Raw genomic sequence first — 12642 nt, 5'->3', positions numbered from 1 at the left:
CAACCATATCATAATAAGCTCCTGCCTCATTGCTCTATGTGTTGTGGTGGCCCTTTGTGCTTGGGCAAGAGATCTATTACTCAACTTCACTTTCCACTCATTGTAAAATGAAAGGCGGCAGGAACCTCAAACCACGGGCCCAACTTTCTAACCAGTTTTGCAGTTTCTTAAGAAGATAGGGTGAGAAGCAGGTGTTTTTTGCTCCCAGACATGAGATTGTGAAAGCAGAATGGGAACACCATCAACCTGTCTTCCAAAATGTGCTTCCTCTAGTGTCCGCAATGGATCTGACTCAGCCTTGGAGGGTGAGGGGTGGCAGTTGGTAGAGGCAAGAGGGAAGTGACAAAAGGAAACATGGGGGTTGGTGGCAACAGCAGAAGTGGTGGCTGGCGGCACATGATGTGGTGAGTAGTGATACCATGAAAGGCACCTTGTTTGCCACACCTTTATCCAGGAGCCATCGAAGCTATAGGCAGATTTGGATCGCTGGTTTAAAATGTTAAGACCTAATATAAAGTGTTAAGACCTAATATAAAATAAAGTTGGTAATGAACCAGTGAGATTTCTCAAGTGCAATCCCTGTTATCTAGGTTGGAGTCACCAGGGGTGCTTGCTAAAACTGAAGCTTCTGGACTCCTCCCAAACCTACTGAATCAGCATTTCTGAGGGTAGGAGGTCCAGAAATCTGCACATTTAAAGAAGTTCCTCAGGTGACTCAGATACAGGAAGTCCTTAAGATCTAACTTTCAAAAAGCTGCCTGAGTATAATTTTTTTGATATGAAATTTGAAGTTATTTAGTATTCAAAGTTGGACCCTATGCCATTAACTACAGGAGATAGAGATGTAAGTCTTGAGATATAGTGCCTTACAAAGAGGAATTAACCATAATAGGAGTAGTAATGGTAGTAGCAGGAGCAGTGACAGTAGTGGTGATAGATAAATACACATCAAACCTGTAACAAGGTAGAATGAGGTAGGAAAATGGCAAAGAAGGCCTCTCAGTGTTCAAATGAGAAAGATTAAAACTAAAGATTCAGAAACGGCATTGGGAAGGAGGTGGCACTTCAGTTTTTAAAAAACAAACAAACAGGGCCTCCCTGGTGGTGCCAAGGGGTTAAGCACCGCACTATGAAGCAATCTGCAGCCTCTGCAGCATGCCTGGCGGCCAGGGAGCTACCCACATGACTTACCCGCTGCTCACCTCATCAGTGTATTTCAGTCAGTCTCCTGTTCTTTTCCCCACTCTGTCGCTGGGGAATCCTCTCACCCCCCACATCTCTGGCCAGTACCCCAGCTCTTGTATGCATAAATAAATCTCTAGGAAAAAAAAAAAAAACTTTTTCCCTGAAACAGCAACGCATATAGAACAGTAGTTTGTATGACATCTGTGATCGTTCTTGGAGGAATGAGAAAAGGAAAGAGTGGATTCCAGGTAGAGGGAATAACATAAGCAGTGACATGAATTGATTAGTATTTCTGCCTCCTCTGAAATTTGCTCTAAGAATACTCTAGAGTATTTGGGTTAGGAAACTGGGTTTCCTTCCAGGCTAGCTGGTGATAATTTACATTTATTGTGTTCAGTAATTTCTTTTACAACTTTTTCTTGTTCCATATGTGTCAAATAATTAGACAAGTAAATGATAAAACCATGGTGCTGCTTTAAGGAAAAGAGTACCGAGATCTGCAATTTACTTTGAAATGCAGCAAACAAACAAAAAGAAGGATAGAATGATGAATGGTTAGATGGATCAACATATGATAAATAAGCTTACTAAATGATAATGGTAAAATCTTGGTTTGGAATATATAAAATTCTTTGAACTTTTCTGTGTTTAAAACTTGTCATAATAAAGTTGCAGGGGGTGGGTGTGGGGAGTGGAGGAGGAAATGAGGGTTGTCTGCTTCCCTAGGTCATCTGATCGTGAACAAATCTCTGCTTAATTTATCTGGGCTTTACTTTGGGTTGAACTAGTTAGTCTCCAAGGTCCCTTCTGGTTCCCAAATTCTCATTCCCTCTTCCTTTCTGACCAAGAACACAATGGTTACGACCACAGACAGGCAGTCATCTAACCTACCATGACATAGCTTCACTAATAAAGATAGTTTATCTTCCTCTTAGCATGGCTGGGATGACCTAACCCAGCCCCAGACAGAGTTACACTGCCGTCTGTGGTTCAAGAGCAGGTGCTGCACCAGTCAGACCTTGAAATTTGTTTTGAAACCGACCACCTGTTACTGTGATTGTGTGACTATTTTCCTGGCTTATGGGATTTTACTTCAGCTGTTGTTCTCAGGCGAGAGTTTATTTCCTCTAGGAATCACTCAGTTTGCTTGCCCTAAACTTAGTATTTGTGTATAGGTCTTCCGGAGACTGATTCAACAGTCAACACTAAACAGTGTCAAAAGTCCTGAAGTCATCCAAAGATTTCAGTCACAGATTTTTAAGGCAGAAACCTAAGAATCCTCTTTCAAGGCTTCTGTTCCAGATAATCATCTCTTTGAAATTTTTTTTCAGACAGAAGGCGCTAAAGGATCAGATTTATAGTTGCTCCTGACTTTTTTTCCTTGCTGACAGCATTGTGCTGAGTCAGCACTTCCCTGACATTCACCGAAAATTCTTAAGATTGTAAAATTTTACTGCAAGTTAAAACTTGTCAAAGACTCACTTTTTCTGTCATCATTTGAAGAAAACGATACCATTTTGGCAGGAGAATGGACTTGCATGATTAACTAATAAAACCCTTCATTTTAGAAGGGAGGTGACTAAAGCTCAGTGACATTATTATAAAGAGACTAGCTCAAGGTCATAAGCCCTGTTAAGGGCTAAGCTAGAAATCTATTTATATTGCAAAGTACACTCGCAGAAAGAGAAAAATGACTAAAAGAAGCTCTCAAAAGATATGTTTATGATTTTTTTTTAAGGGATGGTGTTATAGTTTCCTATTACTGCCTTAAAAAACACTACAAAACTGAGTGGCTTCAAAGAAAAATTTTTTATTATCTGTCATGGTTCTGTGAGAGAGAATAATACTCTCCTCCTTACTTGGGGTGTCTCACACAGTTGCAGACCAGTGGTGGCTGGAGCTGGACGTCTAAGGGGGGGTTCCCACTCCCACACTCACATGTCTGATACCTGAACTGAGATGGCTGGAAAAGCTGGGGGTCTGGTCAGATGCCTCTGTCTGTCCATGTGGATAGTTGGGTTTCTCACAACCTGTGGTCCCAAGGAGTCAGATTTCTTACATGGCAGCTGGTTTTCCCCAGAACAAGTATTCCCCGTGGACACTATAAGGCTTCTTAGAATACAACTTCTGTTATATTTCATTGGCTACTCAGGGATGACCCAGATCTATGAGACAAGGACTATAAGTGGACATAAATACCAGGTACATGGCTTATTAGGGACTTCCTTTGAGACTATCTACAGCATATGAAAACCCACTACTCTTTAGAGTTGAAATTATTTAATATTTTTCAAATATAGAAATCACTTTAAAACCTATGACCTGGGCCTCCCTGGTGGCGCAGCAGTTGAGCGCTGGGCTGTGAAGCTACCCACAGCCTCTGCAGCACCGGTTCAATCCCCGGCCACCGGGTGAGGGTCCCACATGGCATACAGACCTCTCCTGCCGCCCGCTGCTCCCCTCAGCAGTGTATTTCGTCAGTCTGCCTGTTCTGCTCTCCGTTCTGGCTCTGGTAAATTCTGTCACCCTCCCGCGCTTCTGACTGTACCCAGTGCTTGTATAAATAAATAATAAAAATAAAAATCTTAAAATGTACTTCAAATTATAATCTGCAAAAGTTAGATAATGGTTAGTAAGTTCTTCATACATAGTAGTCCCTCTTACCCTCAGCCATCTCTATAATCCAGTAATCTATCCAGGTATTCATTGAATACATATGTGTGTGTATGTGTGTGTGTGATGGTCCAGGATCTGTGCCAGGAGGTGGTGATCTAAACGTTAAGATGTTCTGATGTGAGAAAAGAAAGTATAAGCACTCATGCAACCTAGAAATAAGGTGCAACAATTAAGGCAGATGATACACTAGTTCTGGAACACAACAGATGACTGTCCACTGAGTCCTCAGAGAAGGCTTCATAGAGAAGAGAATACTGAACAATATCTCAAAAAGAGATAGAAAAATGCAGGAGTTAGTATAGGGAAAAATCAACAGTGCAAAAGTATCATGTACAATGGTGCAAAAGCATAAAACATCATTAAGAAATGAAAGTGGGCCTCACCTGGTGGTGCAGCGGTTGAGCACTGGGCTGAGAGGCTGCCCGCAGCCTCTGCAGTGCCAGTCTATTCCCCGGCTGCTGGCGAGGGTCCCACAAAAAAAAAAAAAAGAAAGAAAGAAAGAAATGAAAGTAGTTTGGTAATATTGAAGGAAAAAGCAGTGGGAAATAAAGCAAGGTAGAAGCATATACAAAGGTATCAGTTTGGAAGCCATCATGGTGATATAAGCAAAAGATGATGAGGACCTGAGGAAGAGCTAACGTTGAGATGAAGAGGAAAAGGATTAGAGTAAGAGATCTAAGGAACAAAGTGAATGATTTGCAGTCTAGAGTGAGGACGGCAGTAATCCAGAGACAATGCCTAGATTTCTGGATAGGATGATGCAGTGATGGCATAGTTACTGCTTATACAGTGTGTGCAGGAGGAACATGGGTAAAGTGATAATGAATTTAGTTTTCAACACACCAAGCCTTCTATGTCTGCAGTAAATTCAGGAAAGAATTGTGCCACATACAGTTGAATTTATGAGTCTAGAATTTGTGGGAGTTGTTTGAGCAGGGGAGAGAGACTTGGGAGTTACCTGCCAATTTGGAGAAGTCTTTTTAAAAGTTAATCTTTTCCAGGCTAGCCAGGTAAATAAATGATGTCTGAGGTTGTAGTGATTGCTTAAACAGCCATAGCTTTTGCTTTGAAAAAGTTTTTTTTTTTTTCCTAGAATTTTCTTCTTAATTAGAAGATACAAGCGAAGGAAAGCAAGCATGGCTGCTAGAGTGACAGAAACAGGTCAAATGTCTCTTATTCTCCCTACCCCTAGCCCTTAGGTCAGCACGTTTAGATTTCACATATAAGTGAAATCATACAGTATTTTTCTTTCTCTAATTTATTCAACCTAGCATAATGCCCTCTGGTTCTATCCACGTTGTCACAAATGGCAAGATTTCTTTCTCATGGTGGAATAATACTCCTCTGTGTGTGTGAATTTCTGTGCGTGCGTGCGTGCGCGCGCGTGTGTGCATGCACACACGCGGGCCAGAGTTTCTGATTCAGTACATCTGGGGAGTGCCAGAGAATTTGACTTTCTATCAAGTTCCCTGAGGGTGCTAATGCCGCTAGTCTAGAGACCAGGTTTTGAGGACCATTGATCTGGGAAATAATAGCATGATCTTGGGTCAATTAACAGAAAGCTGTTAAGTTTGTTCTGAGGGTTTCTGATATTAAACTTTTCTGGGCCTAAATTTTCACAGTGATGATCCTCAAAACTTTATTCATTCATACAATAAATATTAACTGACCACCTTTGATGTGCCAGGCTTTGTTTTGGGCACTAAAAATACAAGACTTAACAAAACAGACCCAAAAATGAATTTATAAAATGATTCCAGATAACAATAAATACCATAAAAATATAAAACAGGATAATGAAATAGAGAATATCTGGATAGGATGCAGTTCTTTTTTTTTTTTTTTTTTTTTTCAAAGAGGCATGAATTTTATTTATTTATTTATTTGTTTATACATGCACTGGGTACAGTCAGAAGCGCGGGAGGGTGAGAGAATTCACCAGAGCCAGAGCGGGGAGCAGAGCAGGCAGAAGGACCGAAGTACACTGCTGAGGGGAGCAGCGGGCGGCAGGAGAGGTCTGCGCGTCATGTGGGACCCTCCTGCGGTGGCTGGGGAGCAGCCGGGGATCGAACCGGCGCCGCAGAGGCCGCAGAGGCTTCACAACCCAGCGCTCAACTGCTGCGCCACCGGGGAGGTCCAGGATGCAGTTCTTCATGTGGAGGAGTTAGGGAGGCCTGCTCCATGGAAATAACATTTAAGCTTCCACTGCAGTGAAATAAAGAAGTTAGTCCTACTGTGATAGGGCAAGACACTCCAGAGAGAGGGAACAGTAAGATGAATGAGGGGCAGAGTGATAAGGGATAAGACCAGATAAATGGGTGAGGTAAAAGAATATAGGAGCCTGTAGGCCTTAGCAGATTATTAGTAAGATCTACTGTATGGTTTAGACTAGCCCTTCCCAAATGTTAACGTGCAAGCATATCACTGAGGATATTATTAAATGTAGATTTTGATTTAGAAGTCATAAGGTAGGGCCTGAGAATCTGCATTTTCTAACACACTGGCTGCTGTTGCTGCTGCTGCTGCTGTTGCTGGGATCAATATCCAACTTTGAACAGCAAGGACACAGAAGAAAGTGTTAAGAAGTAGGTAGGTCTGTCATCCTTCGATGAAGAAATAGTAGTGCTTCTCTAAGTGTGAATAAAAGTTAAATGGTATAGGGAAAGATGGGGACCAAGGGAAAAAATGATATTGGCGAATTTCAGATACTAAATATTACTTTTGGGAGAATCTACAGTATTCTTCTTAGCATTCAGATTAAAGGATGGTAACCAAAGTAAGGAATCTAAGTAAAATTATCATTCTCCTGGTAGTTTATTTAGAAGTGACTAGAATTTCTAAAGACAGTTTGTCTCCTTACAGTTTAGTGCTGCTGCTTCATCCTTGATCCCTACTAATCCTACTTTGCCGCTGTTTGCAAAAGGAGTGACGTTTCTACAGTCTCTTTAATTTTCTATGACTCCCATTAGCTACCGCCCACAGTCAGAGCTCAGGGCTGCCTGGCACTGCCTCTCTAGCATATTCTCTTTATCCCTGCTAATTAATGCTGGAGGGACTTCTCCTTCCATTCACCAGGTGAGGGCAGGGGACATGGCTGGAGTTGGGACTAAGGACAGCCAGGAGAAGAGGGTATTGCAGAGGCCTGTTGCTGCAACAGTAGTGGCAAGAAAGCAGCCTTGAAAATACACCTGAATCTGCTTCACCTCCTTCTCACTCCTCCCCGCTGGAAGCAGGGGTGGAACTGTGTAGCTTTATGTACACAGGAATAATCTTCCTAGAATGCATCCAGACGTGCAGCACAGTCCAAAAAAAAAATCTTAAATAAAAATCGGATGCCTCTTTGCATAAACGTCTATATAACATGGTAGATGCCTTGTTTGTTATCAATAGCACGTGTTTCCCAAAAATTTCCTGTTTTTTAAATGATTTGTGAATTGAAAATTTTGTCAGTGGAAGGAAAGTCACATACTGAAGCCATAAACAATAGAATGACTATGGCTTTAATCCTTTGAATAAGGCTTTGTTTCCCATTGACCTAAAACTTCCTAAAGGAAGAAAAGCTATGAACATTCAGGAAGGATTAGTATTTTTTTTTTTACAACTGTTTTGTGAAGAGGGAAAATCATTTGGAAACCTTAGACTCCCTTTCCTGGTTGATGGGCATCAGAACACACAGCCGGGCTGGGCTCTGGCTGCAGACAGAGGCTCTCCGCCCACTAAAGACTTCCTGACCCCACTGCCAGCTTTGTTTTGTTTTTGTCACACTGACACCAACAGACGTTCATCCTGTGCCAGAGTTTCATATATTCCTGAGACTGGCTAGGAACAGGTGCACCCACGTTTTATCTCAATTTATTTACACAGATCAAAGCTGTTTCCCTAATATAGTCCACGGGTCTTATATTGTGTATGCTATAATTCATGAATTACCCATTAATTAGAAATGTAAAAACAACAATTACAAAATTACTCATCATCCAGTGAACTCTAAAAGCATTTGAAATCCCCTCCCCCACAACTGTATTTTCATTCCCTTTACACACTAACAATAATCTTTAAAATTAAAGTGGAATTAATTAGCTGAATCATGCTTACAATTTGGAGGAGAGCGTCTGTGGATAAGAGATGCTAGCTTAAAATCCCAAAATGCTGATGTGGCCGTTACTGCTTTGTGTAGATTCTGTGCCGGAGGCATAAATTACGAAGCCCAGTGCACAGGCTGTCAAGCCCCATAGCAGAAGCCAAAAGGGCCTCTTGGACACCTGCCCCTTCCATGATTCTGAGTGATATCATCCTCATTTATTAATCCCCACTGAATGAAAAATACCACATGCCCCTCTCCCCCCTTATGGCCATGCGCCCTTAGGGCTTTGCCTCAGGTATGTGTCTGGGGACATAATTTAGATAGTCGTCATCCTGAGAATTATGTTTCAGGTAGTAAATCCTGATTAAGCCTGCTTCATAAGTGACTTCCCAGAGACAAAAGGTGCAGCTGAGGTTAGACTTTGGTCTTTGTTAGCTGTAATTAGAGAAGGTAACACCTCTTCATCTGCATGGTCCTGTCTTTACAGAATCACCTGTGCCAGCCAGAAGAGTGAGTCTCCCACTCTGTTAGGGACACACTGGGGAAAAGAGACAAGGCCTTGATTAGAAGATGGGATCCATTTCTAGTGCTTTCCAAAGCTGTGCCTGCTTTGTTTTCAGTTAAGGAAGTCTTCCAAGTTACTTTCAGAAGGTTTAAAAGCCTATTTCTATATTAGTTTGTCAGTCTTTTGCTCAAGCATAGACCCCTGCTGACAATTACAAATCATTTCCCCCCGCAAAATGCACATATAAGAAGTCACACAAAATATTGCATACCATTAGGAGAGGGTCATGGACTCCTGAAAACCAGAATATCTTAGATTGAGAGTATTCCATTGAGACTTAGATACTCCTTAAATTTGTAGAAGTCAGTTTCATACTCTATATCTCCAAAGTGTTTAGGGGATAAAAGTTAAAAGGAAAGAATATAAAAGATCATACACTTCTGAAATATGTTTTGGGAGTTGTCTTTTTCCTGAGCAAACATTGTATAGTAAAGCATGAAATACCAGTTCCACCCTATGCTGTTTACACTCTAAGCCTAAGTAGCAGTGTCAAGTTTTTAGAGGTTTCCACCTTATACTTTGTATGTAAAGAGTAGCTACACTGGTTGGGTATTTGAGGCAAAGAGCTTTGCCTACAGGGTTTAATTCTTCCTCATGACAACCATGCAAGGTAAATATCATGAACCTATTCTGTAGCTAAGGACATTGAGGTACAGAGAAGAAAGTAACTTTTTTCACATCACACAGCAATTAAGCAGCAGAGATGGGAATCTCACCCCATGGCTGCTCTGAATACAGCAAGAGAATGCAAACCTATTGAATTTTACAATTAGCTTTTTCATTTCCCTCCAAGTTCTTGAATTAGTTTTCAAGCAGATAGGAAGCAGAAGAATTTTAAGACTACTTAACCCTTGCAGGGACATCTCTCCAATGGCTGCCTAGGAGGACCTGACAGCATTGGTGCCTGGTGCTGTTAGAAAGCAGCACTGGAGTTGGTCCTACCACTACAATTGCATAAAAGCAGAGACATCCCTCTGCTTTAAGTCTATCTGACACAGCTTTGACTGCCCCTGGTCCCTGTTATTAGAAGGCGGCGGCTGATGGGAGCAGAGGAGATTTGTACTGTGCTCCTACCCAGCTCTCAAAGCCCAAAGGACAGGTAAAGAGCTCCACCCAACACTGGCACCACACTGGTTCATACCCCTAGCTCTGCTTCTCTGCACCTTCCTCCCCATGGCTGCCTGCCTGTCGCTCTGCTGCCCTCTGCGGTGGCTGCACAGGGAAAAGAAACAAGAAAATGGTAAATGCTCCATCCTCCCCTGAACTATGAATGTAGGAACAGTCAAGCATTTAGACTTTTCTAACATTTAGCTTTTCCAAATGTAAGTAGAATGGTACACAGCCCAGAATCTAGTATAAATGAATAAGGAAACCAAAGTCTTAAAGGACGTTCTTAACTAAAGTAAAAGGATCAAGTAACATCAATTAAAAAAAAAAAAACTTCACTCACCTAAGTCAACTTAGGATTAACCACTTGAACTCGAGGCATACTTAATGGAAACAGGACATCACAGTGGCTAAGCATGTGTCTGTGGAACTGGATGCTTTGGTTCTGATGGTTGGTTCCATCACTTACTGAGGGGCTTTGGACATATCTGTCTTCCACCTGTAAAACAGATGTAACAATACTTAACTCAAAAAGTTGTTCTATAGATTATAAAAATTAATAAATATATTGTACTTAAAACAGTGCCTGACATATCACAAGGATTCCAAAGAGTGTACATTAGATTTGTGATTATCACTTGACATAATGACTGAAGGGTGAATCATTTTGTCCACAGAACCAAAAGAAGATTGCGAAGACCCAGAAGAAAGTTACTTTGCAGGGGACTGAGGGTGGTGAGTTAAGTAAAGAACTTGGTGCAAGACACTCAAAACTAAGAGGAGTATAGCTCCAGTGGTCCAAATAGGTATTGCTGCCTTATAAATCATCTTAAAATGTAGTGGTTTAAAACAGCAGCAATTTATTATTTCTCATGTTTCTATGGAACTGGCCAAGGTCTTTGGTTATCCTCCATGGGACTTCTTCATATGACTTCTTGGGCTTCCTCAGAGCATGGAGACTAATTCCAAGAAAGAATACGCCAAGACATGAAGTAGCTGTAGATTTTTTGAGGCCGAGCCCTGAGATTGAGATCATCACTTTTGCTGCATCCTATTAGTCAAAATAGGTCTTTAGTCCTAGATTCTAAGGGATTAAAAATAAACTCTACTTCTCGATGAAGGGGTGGCCCAATCTGTCCCTTTGGAATGGAAGACATTGTTGCAGCCATCTTTAGGAATATGATTTGCCACTGTTGAGGGAACAGTGAGGAACTAATTTTCTTAATGTTGCAACGAGGAGGGCAAATCTCAGTTTGGATCAGAATTATCTACTAAATGAAATAAATGGAATAATTTTAACTTAGCATAATTTTTAATATGTAACTTAAGTAGGGTTAGTCTTCAGAATATTGAAAAATAGTCGTTTCAGGTCTAAAGCTATACACAGAAACATTCATGAGCATAGGTAAGCATCAATTTAAAGAAAATTATTATGAGGTACATTTCTAATGGTAAAAATCTTCCCTAAAAGAAAAGTAGATGATAAAATCACATATATATTGAACGGTAACAATGGTGAACTTATAGTGAAAAACTATGGGGTATTATGTTAAAGTGAGCAAAGCAGAAAACAAGTCATGAACAGGGAAAGGCAGACAATAAGTGGTCTAGGAGAGTCCGACAATTGCTGTCACTGAATTTGCTTTTTTTCCTGCACTTCCTGGCTCCTGCACAATTCTTTTATAAGTGCAATATACTTCACGTTTGCTTGGTATTTCAAATTTTAATGTATTGGGGGAGGGGTTAAAGAACCTTCACAGAATTTCTGAATATGGCTACAGTCATATGAAATTACAAAATAAGGGCCTCCCCCGGTGGCGCAGGTGGTTGAGTGCCATGCTGTGAAACTGTCTGCAGCCTCTGCAGCGCCGGTTCGATCCGGGCCGGCCGGTGAGAGTCCCACCATGGCACGGCAGATCTCTCCTGTCTCACCTGCTGCTCCCCTCAGCAGTGTATTTCATCAGTCTGCCTGTTCCCCACTCTGTCTCTGGTGAATTCTCTCACCCTCCTGCACATCTGGCCTGTACCCCAGTTCTTTAATAAGTAAATAAATCTTTTAAAAAAATTACAAAATAAGATGGAGGATAATCTGGCCAAATGAATTATTATTTACCCTGAACACTCCAATTCCCCACAATTGTGAAAAATCTAATCTTTGTGATAAGTTAGAGATGGATAATAGTAAAAAGGAAAGAGCAGAAAGATTATGGCAGATTTTTCAATATTTGAAAGAAGAAAAAGCAGTAAGAAATGACACCAAGATTTGGGGCCAAAGTGATACATGAGTGGTCATGTTTCTGAAAGTGATTAGGAAGGTGAATGTGCAAGGGTAACTGAATTGTGTATTGCAGAGAAGGGTTACAAAAACAAGTTTGTGTCTGAAAGAATATTTTAAATCAAAGTAGCAGCTAGCCAGCATTTTCACAACATGCTGATATCCCTGGCTTACTTCTATTTGAAAGAGGGACCCCTCTCATTCTTCTTTTATGAGACTATAACTTTTTATTATTCATTTTACTGTTTGTCACTTATTGAGTTGTTTCTACCCAGTGTGTTTACAACTCACATAAAATACTGAAGACAATCAAAAATACAGAAACAAGGTTGGGAATTGCAACTTACCCAGTGAAAATATCATTAGTATCTAGTGGCAGCGACACACAGTAAAACAACTGGAATCGCCTCAGATAGAAGGCAAATGAAAAACAAGGGAAATGAGTGTCTAGATGCCTCCATGGAAAACTTTTTTTTAATAGAAGGTGGTTTCAACTGGGCCATCAGAAAAGGAGGATAAGTTGTCCAAGTGAGAAACTAGGTAATCCATCAAGAATAGAATGCGAAGAGGAGAAAAAGGTAAAGTTCTCATGGGAACAGGATATAAAATTGATGACAATAGGCCTTTGTAGAGGATGAAGAGCAACATAACAATGTGTGCTATGTATTATTTGCATAAACTCCAAAGAACTTGGCACCATCTACATTTTCACATCACAATCATATACCAGGAAATAAGAAAAAAAAAAAA

The 12642-nt window shown here is 40.8% G+C and overlaps 1 protein-coding gene across 1 annotated transcript in view; it reads right to left on the bottom strand.

The window, feature by feature from the left end:
• THSD7B (thrombospondin type 1 domain containing 7B) overlaps nt 1-12642 on the bottom strand; it is a 1502545-nt gene that overhangs the window by 1481037 nt on the left and 8866 nt on the right. The window contains exon 3 of the mRNA XM_054699694.1: nt 9961-10116. The gene's annotated coding sequence lies outside the window, so the exon portion shown is untranslated. The remainder of the gene's footprint in view (nt 1-9960; nt 10117-12642) is intronic.

Source organism: Talpa occidentalis, unplaced genomic scaffold (assembly GCF_014898055.3).
Source record: "Talpa occidentalis isolate TD23 unplaced genomic scaffold, MPIMG_talOcc4v2.1 talOcc4.3, whole genome shotgun sequence".
Classification (NCBI taxonomy): Eukaryota; Metazoa; Chordata; class Mammalia; order Eulipotyphla; family Talpidae; genus Talpa; species Talpa occidentalis.
The sequence above is the reverse complement of the archived record's forward strand: the minus strand, read 5'-3'. Positions and strand labels throughout refer to the sequence as shown.